Raw genomic sequence first — 17241 nt, 5'->3', positions numbered from 1 at the left:
TCTATCTCCCATTCTTAACAAATTTAATTTTCTGTTGGAGCGTAATCGCGTCCCTCCGCGCATCAATTTAAATTCCTGTTGGTGAGTCTCAGCGTCCACCGCGCACCCTTCTATCTCCCATTCTTAACAAATTTAATTTTCTGATTGGAGCGTAATCGCGTCCCTCCACGCATCAATTTAATTTCCTGTTGGTGAGTCTCAGCGTCCACCGCGTACCCCTCTATCTCCCATTCTTAACAAATTTCATTTTCTGTTGGAGCGTAATCGCGTCCCTCCGCGCATCAATTTAAATTCCTGTTGGTGAGTCTCAGCGTCCACCGCGCACCCTTCTACCTCCCCTTCTTGACAAATTTAAATTCCTGTTGGTGAGTCTCAGCGTCCACCGCGCACCCTTCTATCTCCCATTCTTAACAAATTTAATTTTCTGTTGGAGCGTAATCGCGTCCCTCCACGCATCAATTTAATTTCCACCGCGCACCCTTCTATCTCCCATTCTTAACAAATTTCATTTTCTGTTGGAGCGTAATCGCGTCCCTCCGCGCATCAATTTAAATTCCTGTTGGTGAGTCTCAGCGTCCACCGCGCACCCTTCTACCTCCCCTTCTTGACAAATTTAAATTCCTGTTGGTGAGTCTCAGCGTCCACCGCGCACCCTTCTATCTCCCATTCTTAACAAATTTAATTTTCTGTTGGAGCGTAATCGCGTCCCTCCGCGCATCAATTTAAATTCCTGTTGGTGAGTCTCAGCGTCCACCGCGCACCCTTCTACCTCCCCTTCTTGACAATTTAAATTCCTGTTGGTGAGTCTCAGCATCCACCGCGCACCCTTCTATTCCCCTTCTTGACAATTTAAATTTCCTGTTGGTGAGTCTCAGCGTCCACCGCGCACCCTTCTATCCCCATTCTTGGAGCGTAACCGCGTCCCTCCGCGCATCTTTTTCTAGTTATGACAAGTTGCTTTTCTTGACTGTTTTGGTTAATAATTGTGCTTTATCATTCATTTTTGTATTTCATGTTTAGAAGTTCTGAGAGCTCAGACTTTTTAGACTTTGCAAAGATCACAGATGGTCAATGCACATATTTCATTGTGATTCATTGGTTTTTGAACTACGTTTGACCTGATTCCCATGGTGGGATACGTAGGCAACTCTACATGAGTTCGGTCACGTGTTTTGTAATTTCGTTGTATCTTGTATTCAATAATCTCAGCCAAGTGTTGGTTTGTTTGTTTTAACTCAGATGCAGTTAGAAGAGATAGGTAAGCATTTTGGTGTCTACGTCTTTGTCTTGAATTTCCCTGAAACTCTAGACAAAGAGGGGCAAGCTGTAGACACCAAAATTTTGTTAAAATTTTAATGTTTTTCTTGAATACTTTTTATTGAATTATTTATTTTCTTACATTTATATATATATGTATTTCCAGGTTTGTTTCTTAAAAAAAAAAAAAAAAAAAAAAAAGAAGAAAAAAAGATAAGAGGAAGTGGCGTTGGCCATCATGATGTTTAGATATCATGATGGCCACCAAATTTTGCTTTGACCAAGCTTTGGCAGACACATTTCCAGTAACGAATGGAAAAAGGAATGAAAAAGGCAAAAAGAAAAAGCAAAAGAAGAAGGAAAAGGAGCTTTTGGCTTCTATTATTGGCACTTTCTCTTGGACGAGATAAAGGGGGGGAGAATAGGTAAAAAAAAGAGGAAGGAAAGCAACGGATCCAAGATAAAAGGGACAAGAAGCAAGAGACTGGAGAGGGCGGCGAAAGAAAATTTCTGCTTCGTGTCCAACATTCCAGGCACAAGCTCCTAATTTTCCTCACATTGATTCAGTCCCCAACTACTTGCAGGTAACGAATACCTCTTAAGTTTGCCCATTTAACATTTTTTATAAGATTTTGTTGAAGCATTGCATGAATTTTCTTCGATGATACATGTATCTGTTAGTTTTTTCATTTTTGCGATCTTTATTGCTTCAAAGATTTGGGTTTTGATGGCTACAGATTTACTAAAAGAGTATTAGAGATGGTTAGATGTTAGTTTTAATATTATAACCACAGAGTTTTTGCTTCTTGGGGGTTCTAGGTCCGATCTCTTCCAAAAGCCAAAGCCATTTGCTGTTTGTTGTTTTTCCTCAAACTAAATCCTCCGTGTTTGATCTTTCAAAGTGTGCACCATAGCTTAAGATTATGTAAATTAAATGGGTGGAAGTTTTGTTGGTCTTAGATTGATAAACTAGTGGGTTTTACTTGAGTTTTTTTTTATTGCATTAACATACGTGGGTGGAATAAGAAAGAATGTTGCAGCAAACCCAGAAGGTTGCAGAAGAATTGTTGCATAGAATTTGCTGCGTCTATTCTTGTTTTGTATCTTTTGGATGGTTCACTTTAGTTTAGATTTTGGTTGAGTTTTGATGATTAGAGTTGCAAGTCATGTAGTTTTAGTTTGAATGTTTAATGTTTGATGTTTGACTGGATTTTGGTTGCTTGCATCTGACATAAATGCTACGCGAAGCAAGGTTGCAGAAAGCTTCTGAATTTGAGAAGAAGAACGCAGCTTTGCATGGGAAATTTTAGCCAATTTCACTTTAACCCCTCAAGTCTCTCCTTGTTTCACTAAAGCCCAAAAACTTCTGCAAATCAATCATGTTTACCCCTTTCAAGCTTAAATCTTTTTTTTTATGTTTTAATTGTGCTTTTAGTTAATTAATTCTGGATTTTGGAATGAAATTAAACTTTAACATTTTTTAGTTCAACTATTAGTTTGTTGGGTTTTGGTAAAATGAAAGGGGAATCGGATTTGGCTATTTGTTTGGGTTACTTGGATTTGGGTTAGGTTTTTTTTTTTTTTCATTTGGGTTTGTCCTGGGCTGAAGGGTTAAGGCCCATCAGCTGGTTGATTTATTCTTGAGGTTAGAATAGTGGACTGGCTCTTTCCTTTTGCTTTGGATTTCGGTTGGGCTTAGGTAGTTTTTAGCCCAGAAATAAATAAAATGATGGCCCAGTGGCCTGATTTGTTAAGGAATAAGAAAATGTTTTCGCATATCAGTCCCTGTACTTTCAAGTACTTTCACTGCGGCCCAGAACATTTAAATTCCTTTCAACTCGGTCCTTAAATTAATTTCATTTTGGTCCTTGAATTTTATCTTTTATTTAATTTTGACCCCTGAACTTTGGAAAATATAATTTTTATCCCCCAAAAGTTTTCAATTTTTGCAATTCAGTCCTTAGCAAATTTTGGCTCTCTTTATTATGATTGTTTCTTTTTTAACTAATTATGTTACTTTTGAATATGTTCAACTTGTAATTTTAGATGTTTTAAATTTCTTTATGTTTGACATATTAGTGTGAATTTAGTACTTTTATTATTATTATTATTTTCAATTAAAGTGGTGCCATAATTCTTTTGTTCATTGTGAGTATAAATAGGACAATTTGACTCCATTTAGTCACCACTTCAAACGGGAGGTACCCCTATTTTTATTATTTCAATGTCAATTACGTGCTCTTATGTGCTTCTATGTGTTCCTATGTGTTTATGTATTTTTATATGCTTTATTTATTTGATTCAAATATTCATTCAAATTTTCTTATATACGTTTTAGTTAATTTTTATAATGATTCGAGAGGTATTTAAATACCTCAAAAATGTAATAGATAGGATAATTAGATTTGTTTTATTATATTTTTCCCTCCTAGATTGTAGTCAGGCGCTCCCCGATGTAATAGATAAGTTGTGTGTTTATGTGGCTTATGTGTTATGTGTTTTATCCGCTTTTCTTAGGACTTTGGCATATAGATATTATGCTTACGTGTTATGTGTTACGTGCTCTTATGTGTTTATTTGTTTTAATTTATGCTTTATTTGCTTCACTATATATTGTTAATGCATAACGTCACCACACTAGTCCAACGCTAGTTGTGGCTTCTCCCTCCGCTTACTTGCTAGTCCAACGCTAGTAAGTATTTTTAGAAATGGGTTAGTCCAACGCTATACCCTTAGATTGTTCATGCATTAGATTCATCTTTTGTGTGATATCCATTACATTTCCATGTATATTTTATTTTTTAGAATTTTCTCATTTGCATGATATTTTCTATTATATTATCCTCTACCCCCTACCCTCTATATGTGTTAATCAAATCATTTAGAATTGCACTTCATTTAAGAAATTGTGAAATAAGTTAGTTCATTTGCTTGTTCATATTAGGAGAATTATTTTTGAACATGGATATGGGTGATTATAACTCTTTAGTTTAAATATCCCATTAATCCTTGTATAAGAAAATTATGTCACGAGTTTTTGTCTCCCGTACCCATTATGCTGCATTTCCTTTTTCTTTGATCACTTATAACTATGTATATAATTTAATTTCTTTTCTTTACTTTTAATTTCATCATTTGCATACTCGTGACACCTTCAAGGAATTATTTTGGCCTTTGCAATTAATGCGATTGGTTCAATTAAACCCTTGAATGAACATTTGTTCCTTTCGATGTTTTTATGAATTTAGATTTGCATCCATGTAGAAAACATTCAAATGTGATAAATTAAGGGTTAAATTAAGAAAATTTTGACCCTTAGGTTTGAGTTGATTGAACCTTTGCCTTCCCTTTCTTCAACCGTGACTCCCGAACTCATTTTCTCTTGTTTTCAAAGACCTGGAGTTGTCTAAAAGGGTTTTATTTTATTTTATTTTGTTAAAAATATTTTTGGGTGACTTGGTACACCCAAACTCGATACCAAGTGGCGACTCCTAATTTTTCTTCAAAACCCTTTTAGACTAAATTTTGGACCCAAATTGTCGCATTTTTTTTAAGTCCCATTCTTGGTCCTTTTCCGTTTATTATTAATAAATCACATTTTTTATAAACACTTTCTTTTTCCATCGCAAAAAAATGGGGCGCGACAACAATTAAGGGGTTTGTTTTAAAAACATTAGCTATTCAAGATTTCTTATGTGTTTGGATTTTTTTTGCAGGGAACTCAGCAAATATAGTGGACGGAAACCTGAGTGTTCTGAGACAGAGAATTGAGACGGTGAGGATGAAAGAAAAGCTGAAGACATGCTTCAGACATGAAAAGAGCGGTTGGAACTATAAGACTGGATATGATGACACGTACAAGAGACGTGTTTTGTTGGTCCAATCCTTAAAAGTTGCAGCTTTTGTTGGCAGCGCACTTGTCCTTGTCTTCTTCAGTGGCTCTATTTTCATCTTCCTTTACTCTATTCTTATTCAAATTTGTATCCATACTTGAGAAATAGATACTAATTCTTGATGCTAGCTAGTTCTCTCTCTCTCTCTCTCTACATATGTATGTATTTGTTTTCCTGTACATGCTGTTGTGGTTACTAGTTAAAAGGGTTTCAGATCATAAGAAAGCAATTTTAGTTCAAAATTTCAGATCATTAGTGACGTATCATAATTCAGCTACTCAAGTTTCCAAGTGTAGGCAAAGTAAAATTAATCCCATAAAATGATAATGAGAAATCTGCAAGGACACATACATGACCAAAAAGTATATAAAATTATTTGAAACGAGAAATAAATCAATACTTAAATGTATTATTCCATTGTTGATTCAAATTTTAGAGTTGACAGCCAAAGTTTTTATCTATCTTTAGATACCCAACATCCCTTCATTTGCTGGCCTTCACCTTAGCATGCAGATAAAAAAAAAAAGCCATTAGGATTGTTCTCAAAGCCCGTCCTTGATATATATGCTCCATTACCACCAGGATCCTTCATTAGATCATTGTTGCCACCTTTGTTAGTCCCACCACCATTGCTATTGCCACCACCAGCTCCTGCTGCACCTGCTCCAGTTTCTTTGCCGCCACCACCAGCTCGGGCAACTGCTCCAGTTTCTTTGCTGCCACTTTTGTTATCCATCTCAAATGCCCTTCAATCTTAATCGCTAAAAGAATAGTGGTAGTAGTATCGAATATAATAATTCTGATGCTGGTATATACTTTGGCTAGAAGATGAGGGGGATTTATATAGGCATAATTTGATTAGGATGGATTTAATCGCTGCACTTGAAATGATAAATTTTTCTTGTGAATTTAACAGTCAAATGCATGACTGCATGGGGAGACTACTTTGACTACACTGATTTTTTAGCGTATGACATTCAATTCAAGCAATTTGTCCCCAGTTTTCAAGTTATTGGGGTTCATAATGAAACCTCAGAATTATGAACGCCATTCCCTTGAAGTTTTGTGTTGAAATTAGGGAATTTATATATAAGGGAAAAGAATTCTTATTTTCTAGTATCCTTAATATTTTCAAAAGATTTTACTTTGCTCGTTTCGGGTCATAGTCTTCTGTCTTTCAGAATCGTTACAATTTTTAATATGTTTTTCTAGTAGTCTTTTATGGCAGAGGCCCTCCCTCCATAGGACCCAAAAAAAGAATTGGTGCAATTTAATCCTAAATGTTTCTCTTTGAATTTTCAATGAGATCATTTTGCCCAAAAAGGTAAAATATTGTAAAACATCTAATTTAGATTGCCATGGGAAAAAAAAAGTTTCCTATAATGGAAACCTACTGAAAGCAAAATATTGCAGAAGTTCAACGGAGTGTAATCAAGTAATGAATAAATTACACTTGGTGATTAATATGTATCAGAATCTACACGTAGTTTCATTTCCTACAAATTTACTATTGGACCCCAGTATTGAAATTTCTTCGGTGACAAAAGAAAGATAATAGTAATAGATTATTACCAAAGATAATTTGAACACGAATTAAGACATCGTTTTTCATCTTATTTTCTTCCCTTTCCACATGGAAACACAACTAAGCTCAGGTTGCGTATGAAAGTTGCAGTGCAAAGATCTTAAATGCTAGTGGATTCTGTATCCAGATCCATAACAAGTAGCACGGCATCAATCATTGCATCACAATGTAAAGCAAAGTTTCCGGCTTCCTTTTTCTCCCTTTCCTATTTATAAGCACAGCAAAATCTTGTTATTTGATTGAGAAATTTCAAGTGATAAATTTAACTCTCTGAAGTATTTTTCACCAAAGAAAAACCCTTGCTATTTTTGATACTCTAATAATATGCCACTAAACACATAGTGCAAATCTCTTGTACCATACGTTTATTTATTTTAGTAGGAATGGTACAGAAGTAAAAGAAGATTGTTTTCAACCATGCAATACTCACCTTCCTTGGTAAATTCTTGGGATAATTTCAGAAACCTCCTTGAAGTTTTTGACAATTTCACTCAACTCCCCTAAGATTTCAATAATTACATAGACCTCATTTGGTCCAATCAAATGACTAAAATGTCCTCCATAATAGTTAATTTATAAAAGGACACTTAAAATTGAAAAATACTTCTTATTATTTTACTTGTCATTTTCTAATCTCAAAAAATAATCTCCATCAATTTTCTAATTTTCATCTCTTCTTCTCTCCCTCCCTCCCTTCCTCTATCATATTCTTCTCTTTTTTTTCTCCTACAACTGATTCTCCCTCCTACCAAATATCGTGCGTCATTGTTACCAATCTCTTTCTTACTATAAAAATTTTAGACCGTTTCTTTTTTCTTTTTTTCAATAGTTTTACTCTTTACAAATGTTAGCCAATTGAAGTTACCAAATTAACAAGGTGCAGACTATGGATTTTATTGTCAAACTAGAAGAAGATGAAAAAGGGTAGCAGTGATATAGGAAAAAAATGAAATTGTGAGTTGGAACATAAAGAGGTGACTATTATGTTTGTTAATAAAAAAAACTCTAGCAATTACTCATTGGTTCTCTCTTTTATTTACTTATTAATTGTGATTTTACTATAAAGGTAGAATTTTGTCTCTATTTTCTAAGAGTGATAGAGCAATGATGAATTATATTCTTAGGGACATGGGGGCATTTCTTAGTTTAATATTGGTAGTGGTGGTAGTGAGTTGCATTAGGCAAGAATTAGCAAGTAATGAATTTTGAAATGAGATGGAATCGCTGGACTTTATTTGTTTTAGTAAGTATGACACGTACAAGAAATTAAAGATTAAAACCTTGTTTTATTTTGTCTTGTTCTTTGAAGAAGGGTATTTTAGGATATTTGTGAAAAATTACAAGTTATTGGGTCTATATTGTTACATAAACCTTAAAAGTAAGGGAGGTAGGTATAATTTTTAAAATTGGGGGGGAGTTCTTTGTAATTGTTGGAAACCTCAAGGGAGGTTTTTTGAAGGGTTGAAAAGCCTGAGCCTGCAGCATGTGATGCTGGGAAAGCTATGAAGATCTGATGAAAAATTACAAAGTATTGGCACTATGTTAGAACTCTTGGTGGTTTTTTGGTTTATTTTTCACGTTTATTGACTTGGATTTTACTATTAAGATAGTTTCAAGTGTTAATTTTTTGATAATAATGAAACTAATTTAGGAAAATATTTAAATGCAGAGGATAACGAAAGTGAGTGTATGCATACATATGTCAAGTTAGATGCGATTTAGGTTTCTTAACATTATAAATCCTACTAAATTTTGCATATTTCTCTGTTTTTCAAGTGTTAATTTTTTGACAATAATAAAACTAATTCAGGAAAATATTTAAATGCAGAGGATAACAAAAGTGAGTGTATGCATACATATGTCAAGTTAGATGCGATTTAGGTTTCTTAACATTATAAATCCTACTAAATTTTGCATATTTCTCTGTTTTTTTTTTTTTTTTTTAAAGATAAGTTATGCACTTTTGCTATGTTTAGAATATTCTAATTCTTTCCTTCCTAATTTTTTCCCTACATATGTACATATAATTAAATCTTCACAGCTTGACTTCTCTGGTAAAACAATATTAATTTTTCTAAATTTGAGATTAGATTATTATATATTTTGTAACAGCATAGTAACATCTGGAACGGTAGATTGGTGACTGAAAGAGTAATTTGAGCATGTGACTAAGTTGGAAAGGAAAAAAGTTAGTCTTTAAATTTTTTTTTCCTTTTTGTAAATATTGCTATTTTTTCAATATAAATCTTGGTAAATATGTTTACAAATCAAAGGATGTTCAAGCAAAGGAAAATAATGAAGAGTTAACAATTTTACTTCTTTAATTCCAGTGGCATCTATCGTTTCACAGCGTCTCATCAATCTCTTTTAATTGCAACAACTAGGAAAGTTTAATAGTATGTACACAATCTCTCAATTCTCAATCAGAGAAGCCTCATGTATCCATGAAATGGAGGTCCATAAGCTCGACTTGTAACAAAGAAGAAGAAGACGGAAAAAAAAAGGTAGAAGAAGAAGAAGAAATTAGGCACAAATGTAATAATTTTGCATGTGATGCCCAGAAAAACAACTTTCTGCGCCTAAATGTATGGAAAATCTGTATATTTTCCTTCCCATGAAATACTAGTGTCAAACTTAGCATGTTATTTTCTAAGAAATAATTTTTATATTTGTCGTGACCATATTTCTTAATTATTTTTTTATCTCACATACATCAAATTATTACAATATATATATTTTTTAAAAAAACTTCAAAAAATAGCGATCCAAATGGAAACTAAAAGCAAAGCTTTTTAATGTGGACAAATGAAGTTGAAGATCAATTGGAAGCATCCAATATTGCTATATTATCTGAAAAAAGTTGTTACATCAAGTCAAACAAAGGAAGCTGCATTCTCTAATGATCGAGAATTAAGCAACATCCCTTGTATGTCAAGTACAAGACTAGAATTTAGAAACATGAGAAAAAAAGCACATAATTTCTTTCTTAATCCATGACTAATAGACTAATGGTGATGGGCTTGACAATGAGCCCTTACATAATATGACAAATTGGACCCAGCTTTCGGAAGCTCACAATTATTGATACTACAATGATTCATTGTCGTATTAGTTTTTCACATTATGACAATGATGTTTGTTGCTTACACTATTCTCGTTTCGTCTTTTATCTTGTAAATTTCTACCTTTGTTTAAGCCGTTCGATTTCTTGCCCCAAGTTGCCCAACAATGCCATCTAACAAGGTAAGCAACTCCAATGCCCTTAAAACTATTTCTTCTATGACATTAAAAGTTATTTTGGGTGTAATAAAACTCTTACTGGGTATTTTAATTTTTTTTTTCTTTTTTGTATATGCAGAGATTTTTAATTCGGGATGAATCTAAAAAAAAAAAAAGAGCAAAAGTTCTTTCCCAATTTAAAAAATTTTGTCAGCAACTATATTTATCTGACACAAATTAGCCCTTATTGGAAATACTAAACAACGTATATTGAAACAACATTTTGCCAGAGAGAGAGAGAGAGAGAGTGTGTGTGTGTGTGTGTGTTCAATTTTGCTTTTTTTTTTCTTTTTTTTCTTTATGAGAAACTAATAAAGAAGAGAAGACGAAGTGATCTTCAGCTCTGTATGGGTTTTTCTCGCTTTTTGTTACATTTCTTTTTCCATGTCCTCTAAGAAAAAGCTTCTTCTTCTTCAATATAATTAACGTCTTTTTGGGTCCAGGCAGGGGCAGCAAACTGGTAAAGTTTTCCAAGCCAATAAATTTTTTGTCTCCTTTGGTCACAGGGAGTGGTCCAATACCGACCTAATAAACAAATAAAAAGGCCAATTTGGGACTTGTAAGGCAAGATTAGCGGCTGTCATGACAATGATCTTTAACAATGAAAGCTTTAAGACCCCTTTTTTATATTTTTATTAATAATCTGTGCGAATTATTATTTCTCATGAAGCCAAATTTGTGATCTTCTTCAGTTATTCATTTATTTTATTTATTTTGCATTTTTTGAAGAATAATACATGACTCTAAACTCCGTAAACAGTTATATATAGAGCCTGAATATATAACCAAAAGACAAAATCACCTAACAATTGCAAATTTTTCCTGGCATATGTATATAGGAGGTCTGCCACTTTTAAGATAGTTATATTTTTTCATTATTTGTGGTTTAATTTCTGTCATTAATCACATTATCTTGTTGATCACATAATTAATACGTTAATATCTAAAGCGAATTTCACTATCCGACATTGTATACTGCAAAATACTCTTCTTCGAAAAATTCTCTGAAGAATATCTGGCACGATTATCCGGCGTTACTCTCTTGATCCGATGTTTTATACTGTTCAACACCCTTTCTCTTGTAAAAGCTTCTAACGAGTATCCGGCTTGATATCTGATTCGAGATTTACTATCCGACTCCGTATACTCTCATCCAATCCAATGATGACTTTTTGTAAACAGCTCCGTATCTTCCTTGCTCCTTCATCGCTATCAAAATATGGTAAACATTAACAACTAAAATGGCCGAATTCACAAGTCTTCTCAAAGTTCCTCAAGGACATCACATATTGCCAAAATGGTCACTCACATTATCTTAAGAGTTCAAAATTAAGTATAAATGAACTAAAATATGCACAAATTATTAAGTAAAATAGACACGTATTAAACAGCATGAATTTTGTAAGAATTTGTTAGTGAGCAAGACAGAGCTATATTATTGTGTGGGCTCAAATGCGTAGAAGAACGATGATTTTCAGAAATTGTGAAACAATTAGTATGAAAGCCGAGGACATCAGCAAAAGGCCAGTGTGATGATTATGATAGTGCACCAATTGTAGCTAACAAATGCTCTAGCAACGATTATGCAAATGGCTGGGATCTTTTCTCCATCAACCAAGCCATAATGGTAGGAAATGTGATAAAATTTGCATATTTATGCTATTTTTACTTGAGCCAGAAAGCATTTGCAGATTGCCCTCTTCAACTTTCTCAATTACAATGTAAACTCAAAGGTGGGAGAAAAAGGGTGGGCAAAGAGAGGTGGAAGGAGAAGGGTAGGAGGAGAAGGAAGAGGTGGGCGGCTGGTGATGCAGGTTGGTAGTGGAGCGAGAAGATAATCCAAAGTTTCCAAAGCCGGGGGCAACGCTGCCCCCCAGCCTGGGAGCGTCGCCCCCTGGACCCCCGACTCGCTGACCAGGCAGCGAGACTCGCGAACAGCTCAGCGAAGGTCGAAGATCTAATTCAAGGCATTTCAACATGAACAATTTAAGTCTTACTTTGCTTATGTACCTTTCATTTGGGCCTTCGTTTCTATTATACAATAATGCCTATGTACTTATTGTAAATGTGCTTTGGACCAATTTTCCAGATGAGTTTTGGTTCACTAATTTTCCTTACATCCTATTGATATTTTTTTTGTTCATGTCTCCAATTTGATTCCTAATGCATTTACCCCAAACGAATTTCATTACTATTTTTTTTACCTCATAAAAAACCTTCCTCCATCTTTATTGCTCTCACTCTGTGTTTTTCCTCCTTTGGTTTTTTTCTCCCTTGTTAGTCAACGTTCACACTGTAGATTTTAATGCTCATTTATCCGTTTCATGTTAAGTCTTCAATGCTTTCCTTGTACTCATGTATTTATTTTCGTGTTTTGCCTCATTTGAGGATTATGTAGCTTTAGCACACATTTATTTGTATAGATATAAATATAATCCTTTGAAACAGCATGCATGCGCATATATACATATTTATATTTAAGGAATATATGGTAAAGCCCTATAGAATAAACAGTATGTGTGGTATTCACCTTCTTGTAAATCACAATAAGTTTTACATGATGTGTAATGTAGTGAAGTTAAAAATTTTTTAAAAAAAAGATTGAAAGAAGATTTCAGTTAGCAATGTAGTGAATTTAAAAATTAAAAAAAAAAGGATTGAAAGAATCTTTGGAAGCATACATGCATGTAGACCAACTTTAAAGTTTTAGTCAATTTTCTATTTTTAGCCATTTATTTTTTTATTGTTGTATTTGCAGGTAATAAAGATGTTTCCTTTTTTATTTGTTATATTTTTCACTTAATGTATTCATTAATCATAGTGATGCTGTTTGTACTAACTTATGCAAAAAATTTTATGGGTATTTAAATTTTTTGTAGAAATTTTAAACATTTATTCTTTCATCATTTAAAAACTTAGACAAGCATTTTGTAAATCATGTGTTGCAACAAGCTAACATGTTAATATCATTTTTAACCCTAATTTTTGCTTTGAATAATTATTTTCATAGTTAACATATTAACCTTTTTGCCAACAAATATTTGCTCGTTCATTTATGGTAGCCTGTTTTTTGCAAATGATAACCCTTCATTTTTTTGGATGGTAGTTTATATGTTGTATTATTTCTGCGCCTTCATCTTCGAGTGGCGCTTTGCAAAGAAACTTTCTGGTACATTGTACCTTGCATAAAACTTTCTTTACAGATCATGTGACCTACATCAGGAGGTTTAATTATCTGTTTATCTTTATATTATACCTTGCATAAAACTTTACTCTACATAAAGTTGTATCGTGCTCTGCTCTATGTACACAATCTGTTTCGCTGTTAATTCTGTTGCTTTTGCTTTTATAATTATTCATATCTGTTCGCTCATATAATTCTATAATTCTTAGTAATCTCTTATTCCTTTTCATGTCTCTTTTGTTTTCTGTATTTTTTAAAAAAGAATTTAGTATCATGGTATCAATGGTTAGAAACAAGAAACTATTATCTCTGAAGACCAATGCTTTGACATAAAGCACACACCAAAAAAACAAAATGCATCTGCTCACATGCTTGCTGAGAAAGGAGAATCACAACATCAAAGCAGGAAAATTAAAAAGATGCCTAAAAAAGTTTCTCCCACTATTTATGAAAACTGTTGCCTTGAATGAAACTTAGAGAGAGAGAAACATATATGTGTTGTAAAACTAATAAAAGAAACTCCCAAAAGTAGGGATTGGAATAGTAGAGTAAGAAGAAGAGAGAGATAGAATTATTATATTTACTGATCAAAGTACTTCCAGGTTTCAAGGTTACAAAAGAAGTAGTATTCACCCCTATAAATAGGTGATCCAAGATAAAAGGTACATGAACCCTATCAAGTACTAATACATGAATTTAGTACTTCAAGTACATCCAAAAAAAGGTTTCATCCAATAGACCAACGAATCTAGGGAGAATACATGTGTCTATCATCTTGAGAATACAAACAGACATCTTCATCTTGTAATCCTTCTTGAGAATATCAACGGACAGCCACATCTAGAGAATATCAACGGACATCCACATCTTATCATTATTTCATAACACTCCCCCTTGAATGTCCATTACACAAAGAATATGCCTCGTTAAAACCTTACTAGGGAAAAATCCAGTGGGACAAAAACCCTAGTGAAGGATAAAGAGTACACTATTCTTGTGCAATAAATTCTCCCCCTGATGCAAACATTATATGAGATCTTTTAGCCGACCCATACCAATATTCTTCACCAGTTTTCCAAACGTAGCAGTCGGCAAAGCCTTGGTAAACAAATCTGCCAAATTATTATTCGATCGAATTTGTAGCACATCAATCTCACAATTCTTCTGCAAATCATGAGTAAAGAAGAATTTCGGTGAAATGTGTTTCGTCCTATCTCCCTTAATATATCCTCATTTTAACTGAGCTATACAAGCTGCATTATCTTCATATAAAATAGTTGGAGGATTTTTCTTCTCGGAGGATAACCCACAACTCTTTCGGATGTAGTGGGTCATTGATCTTAGCCAAATGCATTCTCGACTGGCTTCATGAATTGCTATTATTTCAACATGATTTGATGAAGTGGCAGTTAAGGATTGTTTTGTAGAACGCCAAGAAATGGCTGTTCCGCCACAAGTAAAGAGATAATCAGTCTGAGATCGTGCTTTATGTGGGTCAGACAAGTACCCAGCATCAGCATATCCAAGCAACTCATGCTTAGATTTATTTGAATAAAACAAACCAAGATCAATTGTTCCTTGGAGATAGCAAAAAATGTGTTTAATACCATTTCAATGTCGTTTTGTAGGCGAGGAACTAAATCTTGCTAATAAATTCACAGCAAATGATATATCTGGCCTTGTACAATTAGCAAGATATAAAGCGCACCAATTGCACTGAGATATGGTACTTCAGGACCAAATATCTCTTCATGTTCCTCTTGTGGCCTAAAGGGATCCTTATAAGGATCCAATGATCTAACGACCATTGGGGTACTTAATGTATGTGCTTTATCCATACGGAACCGCTTTAATACCTTCTGGGTATAAGCAGTTTGGTGAACAAAAATTCCACCTTCTAAATGCTCAATTTGTAAACCAAAACAGAATTTTGTCTTTCCAAAATCTTTGATCTCAAATTCTTTCTTCAAATATTCGACAGTCTTTTGGATCTCTTCAGGAGTTCCAATCAAATTGAGATCATCAACATATATCGCAATAATCACAAAATTTGACCCATTTTTCTTGATAAAAACACATGGACATATTGGGTCATTGGTATAACCTTCTTTAGTTAAACATTCATTGAGACGGTTATACCACATATGTCCAGATTGTTTGAGCCCATACAAAGACTTTTGTATTCTAATAGAATACACATCTCTAGAATTTGATTTACATGCTTCAGGTATGTTGAATCCTTCAGGGATTCTCATGTAAATATTATTTTCAAGATTCCCATACAAATAAGCAGTGACAATATCCATCAGACGCATATCAAGTTTTTCATTCACTGCAATACTCACAAGATTTCTAAATGTGATCGTATCCACTACAGGTGAATACGTTTCATCATAATCAAATCCAAGCCTTTGTGAAAAACCTTGGGCTACAGGTCTTGCTTTATATCTCACTATTTCATTCTTTTCATTTTTTTTTCTCACAAAAATTCATTTATATCCAACTGGCTTTACACCTTCAGGTGTTTGGACTACAGGTCCAAAAACATTCCTTTTAGCCAGTGAATTTAATTCAGATTGTATCGCATTTTTCCATTTTGGCCAATCATTTCTATGCCGACATTCATCAACCGATCTAGGCTCATGATCCTCGTCATCTATCAGAATATCAAGTGCTACATTATATGCCAAAGTACTATCAACAATTATTTCTCTTCGGTTCCAACTTTTTCCTGTAGTGACAAAATTTATCGAATTTTCTATAATTTCATTCTCTTCAGGAGTTGGCTCTTTGAGAGTTGGCTTTTCAGGAGCGACCTCTTCAGGAGGTTGAATTTTGTCACTAATTATTAATTCATTTGATCCTTTTTTCTTTCGAGGATTTTTATCTTTGCAACCAAGAGATCTTCCACGCTTCAGGCGTGTTTTGGATTCATTAGCACTTGTGATTTGCCCTTCAGGGACATTTAGTTTAATCGGAGCATTTTCGGCAGGAATATGTGATTTGGTGACTCTTCTGGAGTCATTAAATGCATCCGGCAATTGATTTGCAATATTTGCAAATGTATGATCCTTTGAACTTCTAATTCGCATTCTTTTGTACGAGGATCCAGGAAATCTAATGAGATTTTCCAAATGATTTCCTTTTTCGAAATTTCCTTTTGCCTTGGTTGATCTGTTCCTCCCCCTAATGTCGGGAAATGTGATTCATCAAAATGACAATCTGCAAATCTTGCAGTGAATAAATCACCTGTCAATGGCTCAATATATGTAACAATAGAAGGTGATTCATACCCAACATATATTTCCAACCGTCTCTGGGGGCCCAATTTACGACGTTGGGGCGGTGTAATAGGAACATAAACCGCACACCCAAATATTCGTAAATGAGAAATATTGGGCTCAAAACCAAATACCAATTGTAGGGGGGGATAATTATGATAACTAGTCGGCCTGATTCTCACAAGTGTTGCTGCATGTAATATAGCATGTCCCCAAGCAGATAAGGGAAGCTTAGACCTCATCAACAATGGTTTAGCAATTAATTGTAGCCTTTTAATAAATGATTCGGCTAGACCATTTTGTGTGTGAACATAGGCTACAGGATGTTTAACAGTTATCCCAATGGACATGCAATACTCGTCAAAAGCATGTGAGGAATATTCACCAGCATTATCTAAACGAATTCTTTTAATAGGATAATCAGGAAACTGTACTCGTAATTTAATTATCTGAGCAAGTAATCTCGCAAACGCTATGTTGCGAGTAGATAACAAACATACATGTGACCATCTAGTTGATGCATCAATTAGCACCATAAAATATCGAAATGGTCTACATGGTGGATCTACAGGTCCACATATATCACCATGAATTCATTCTAGAAATGTTGGAGATTCAGTCCCAACTTTAGCTGGTGATGGTCTAACAATTAATTTCCCTTGAGAACAGGCAACACAGGAGAATTCATTTGATTTCAATACCTTTTGATTTTACAATGAATGGCCATGCGAATTCTCAATTATTCGTCTCATCATAATAGAC

Source organism: Coffea arabica, chromosome 11e (genome assembly GCF_036785885.1).
Source record: "Coffea arabica cultivar ET-39 chromosome 11e, Coffea Arabica ET-39 HiFi, whole genome shotgun sequence".
Lineage (NCBI taxonomy): Eukaryota > Viridiplantae > Streptophyta > Magnoliopsida > Gentianales > Rubiaceae > Coffea > Coffea arabica.
This window is presented reverse-complemented; position numbering follows the sequence as displayed.